Raw genomic sequence first — 5,214 nt, forward strand, 5'->3', positions numbered from 1 at the left:
AGAAAGTTAACACAGTCACAGGTTCTGGGAATCGGGACGTAGCAATCACTGGAGGTCAGTATTCGGCTAAACGGAGCACAGACATGATGTACACAGCACGGGGTGATAGAGATGTGACATTCTGGGAAGTACACCCACAGACCCGACAGGGAACTCACACCTCATATGCACACCCACAAACGGATCAGGGACTTAACAGCCTGCAAAGTCTAGCCATAAAGAAATCATAGACTGGGAGGCACCCAGCCGGCTCAGTTGGTAGAGCATGTTACTTTTGATCTTGGGGTTGTGAGTGTGAGCCCCAAACTGGGGCTTAAAAAAACAATCACAGACTTCAACTCCTGCAACACAAACCTACAAACAGTTCAGAGACTGCATACGCTGGGCAGTCCATTGAGAAGCAGACCATGGTTCCTGCACCCAGCACATATACTGACTACCACGCGGAAGCCCTCAAAGCCCAGAACATAGACCCATAAAGAGTTCACATATGGCACCTGCTGTCATTCACTCCAAAACAGATCAGAAACCTCACAACCCGGGATATGTGCCCAAGCCCATTACAACCCTCACTCCCTGCGACACTCACACACACACACACACACACACACACACACACACACACAGCTCAGACATCTCATGCACTGGGACACTTACCACCAAGCAGATCAGAAACTTCATGTCCTGGAGTGTACAACAAACAGATCAGGGAACTTACATCCTTGACAAGATTCATGACCAGACAGCACATACTGACACATACAGGAAGGAACACAGAAGAAACCTCACAGCATAAACACAACCACAGAGAGGTCAGAAACCTTACACTCTGGGCATACATACCCTAAAAGATCTAGGACTTCACATTCTAGGACATACACCCACAAACAAATCAGAAACCTCAACTCTCGCAAATAACCCCCCCCCACAAGGAGATCAGAGAACCTACAACCTGGGACACATACCAGTAAAAACTAAAGAAACATATTCTGGGATGCCTGGGTGGCTCAGTCGGTTAAGCGGCTGCCTTTGGCTCAGGTCATGATCCCAGGGTTCTGGGATCGAGTCCTGCTTGGGGCTCCCTGGTCAGTGGGGAGCCTGCTTCTTCTTCTCCCCCTGCCTGCCGCACATGATCTTTCTCTCTCTCAGATAAACAAATAAAAACTTTTTTAAAAAAGAAAAAAAAAAAAGAAATGTATTCTGAGATGTACATCCACAAGTGATCAGAGACCTTACATCCTGGGGCGTATACCCACAAACAGCTAGGGTCCTTACATCCTGAGACATCTGCAAAACCAGATCAGCCCTTACTCTCAAATTGGGCCCTACTGCTCAAAAGAGAGGAAAGAGCTCCTCTCTTGGGAATATACCTGCAGATAAGTAAGTGGCCTCACACCATGGGACATACACCCTCACCCAGGTGGGAGACCTCACATGTTGGGGAAACACACAAGGAACAGATGAGTACTTCACACTGTGGGTCACGCCCCCTCGAAAAGATCAGAGACATCACATCATGCATGGTGGGACAGGAGCACTTACAATCTGACATTGCTGCTCCGCTTGCAAGAATTAACTCCATGAACTGATCAGAGACCTCACACCCAGGGACATATAACCACAAATAGATCAAAGATCTTACACTTTCTATGTACACCCACGCAAGAGACCTCACATCCCAAGACATACAATGATAAATAGTCACAGGTCTCGCTCACATCCCGGAACAGCTAATGATAAAAAGACATATGCCTCATAGCTCAGTAAATAAGCCCCCAACCGGCTCAGAGACCTCACACAATGGGATGCAAACCCAAAAGGACCTCGCAGACCTCACGCACTGAGACATACACCTGCAGACGAATAAGAGACCTCACACCCGTGTTCATAGAAGCACAAATACACTGAAAAACTTACACCCTTGGCATGCACCACGGAAGACCCTTCACATGCTGATAATTAGAGTGACAAGCATATCACAGACCTCAAATCCTGGGGCTTACATGTGCAAACATCAGTGACCTCTCACTCTGGGACATATACCCGCAAACACTATCAGAGAGCCCCCCCCTTCTGATGAATACACCACAAAGAGTTCAGAGACCTCACAAGGGGGGGACATTGTTTTTTTTTTTTTTAAAGATTTTATTTATTTGACAGATAGAGATAGGCTGAGAGGCAGGCAGAGAGAGAGAGAGGAGGAAGCAGGCTCCCCGTTGAGCAGAGAGCCCAATGCGGGGCTCGATCCCAGGACCCTGGGATCATGACCTGAGCCGAAGGCAGAGGCTTTAACCCACTGAGCCACCCAGGCGCCCCAAGGGGGGACATTGTTGCAGAAACAATGCAGACACGACATTCTAGGACATACAGCCACAAACACAACACAGACAAGATACCTGGGAATTATAACCATAGGGGTGAAAGACCTCTAGGTCCTGATGCAATTATCCAAAGATCAGAGACCTTCCATACAGAGACATATCAGGGACTTCTTACTTTGGAACATATATCTAGAAACAGATCGGGGACCTCATACACTGAGAGATATACTCACAAGTAGACCTTGACATGCACCAGTAAAGACAGACTCACATACTAGTATATAACAACAAATAGATCAGAGACCTCAGACCTTGCAATATATATCAGCAAAGAGCTCAGGGACTTCACACCATGGAACATAAACACCCAAAGAGTTCAGAGACCTATATGCTGGGTCATACAGCCACAAACATACTTGAGAACTCACATTATACTCCCCCCACTCCAAACAGCTCAGAGACCTCACTCCCTGGGAAGTGCCAACACAAAATTATCGAAGAACTGGTACCCTTGATCTATACTCATGAAGACAGACTTCCCATACTAGGACATACACAGGGATAGACAGCTCTGAGACCTCATGTTCTGGAACATACACTCACAAACAGGCCATGTATTTCATTTTCTGGTACATACACCCACAGAGTTCAGGGAACTTACATCTTGGGAACCACACCCACAAACACAGCAGAGACCTCACACGCTGGGACACATACCCTCAGACAGAACAGTCCTTATATCCTGCAACACACACCCTACGAATGGACCAGAGGGCTCCCAGCCCCAGAAAACATAACCGAAAGAGCTCAGAAATATACCAACCAGGAAAATATATCCACAAAGACCTCAGAGACCATGTGTATTGGGAAATATACCTGCAAACATGTCAGCGCGCTCACGCATTGGCACATATACCCCCTAGAGACCAGAGAGCTAACATCCCGGGACATAAAACCAAAAACAGATCACAGACCTCATATCCTTGACCTGCGTCCAGAAGAGAGACCTCCCATCCTGAGATATACAATGACAGATCAGAGACCTCAGAGCCTGGGACATATACCCACAAATGGATCAGAACCCTTTACACCATTAGACCATACACCCATGGAGCAGAAACCTCACACCCAGGACATACACATCCACACAGATTAGAGAACTAACATCCTGGAATATACACCCACAAAAAAAAAATCTCTGATCCTGGGAACCACACACCCAAACAGATCAGAGACCTCATAATCTTGTGTACACACACTCAGAGAGTTCTGCTACCTTGCACCCTGGTACATACACCAGTGAACACCTGGTAAATTGCAACACAGAGCTGTGAGCAGGTCAAGGGACCCCACACATTTGGGACACACACCCACAAACAACTCAGGAAGTTCATATCTTGGGACATACGCCCATGAACAGTTCCAAGAGCTGATACCTTGAAACACAGATTTCCCCTGTCCTTGGTTCCAGAAATATCAGGATCTGGACATCGACTCTCGAACACAGCAGAGATGTTATACGTGGGGACTCACTGGCCTGCACCGCTCCAGCACCGATCAGCCTGGATGCAGATTCCAGTCACCTTCGTGATATCTCTTCCTGGGACTTAAAACTCCACACACTTCACAGAACCAAAGGGATCCTCCAAACATGATCCTCCAAAGAGTCCATGGCCATAAATACCGAGACACCCAGAACACCTCATACCCACGGCACAGACTGCAAGGGAGCTCGGAGACTTCAGATTCCAGACCCAAGTACAAGGTATCTCAAAGACATCATACCCCGGGATTAAGGATCCCAAACAGTTATGATCACATCCTGGACATGAACCCCAAACAGCCCAGAATCCCCACACTTTGAGGCACAGATCCTCAAATAGTTCAGAGACCTAAAAACACATAGAGACTGCCCCCCCAAAGAGATCAGAGACCTACAAATATGACAAAGGGAATGCCCCAAATACCCAGACAGATATGGATACAGGTCACAAAAAGCTCGGAAATCTCGAACCCTGACAGAGAGCCTCAAAGAGCTCAGAAATGCCACAGATGAACCAAAACTTAGCAATTTAGCACAACCGCAAACACCAATCATCTCACACAGTCTGGGAGTCAGGAATTCAAGAGCAGCTTAGCTGCATGATTCTGGCTTTGAGTCCCTTAGGCTGCAGTCATCAGAAGGCTTGAGTGGGGCTGGAAGCTTGGCTTCCGAGCCAGATCCCTCACATCGCTGGCAATTTGGTGATGGCTTTGGCTGGGGTGCCTCAGTTCTTTGGTACACAGATCTGTCTGTGTGATTGCTTGAGAGTCCTCACAGCATGGTGGCTGGCTTCCCCTAGAGCAAATGATCCAAGAAAGAGCAAGACAGAAGCCAAAATGCCTTTAAAACGTTCCTCTATGTAAGTACTGCTTTGCTGCATCCCATGAACATGGTTAAGTTTTATTTTTCATTTTCATTTAGTTCAAACTATTCTGGGCAGGGGGTGCCTGGATGACTCAATCAGTGAAACGTCTGACTCTTGATCTCAGCTCAGGTCTTGACCCCAAGGTTGTGAGTTCGAGCCCTGCCACTGGGCTCCATGCTGGGTGTGGAGCCTATTAAAAAAAAAAAAAAAAGATACAAACTATTTTTTGACTTCTCTTATGACTTCTTTGACTCACCGAGGCCCTGCGCCCTCCCCCACAGCCTTTCTCCAGAGCTCAGGCCCTGCCTCTTGCATAAAAGTACAAACCTGGGGGCGCCTGGGTGGCTCAGTTGGTTAGGTGTCCAACTCCTGATTTTAGCTCCGGTCATGATCTCAGGACTGTGAGTTTGAGTCCCACATGGTACTCCGTGCTGGGCGTGGAACCTGCTTGAGATTCTCTTTCTCCCTCTGACCCTCCCCCATCC

The sequence above is a fragment of the Enhydra lutris genome, unplaced genomic scaffold (assembly GCF_002288905.1).
Source record: "Enhydra lutris kenyoni isolate GAN:26980312 unplaced genomic scaffold, ASM228890v2 scaffoldscaffold23, whole genome shotgun sequence".
In the NCBI taxonomy this organism is placed as follows: Eukaryota; Metazoa; Chordata; class Mammalia; order Carnivora; family Mustelidae; genus Enhydra; species Enhydra lutris.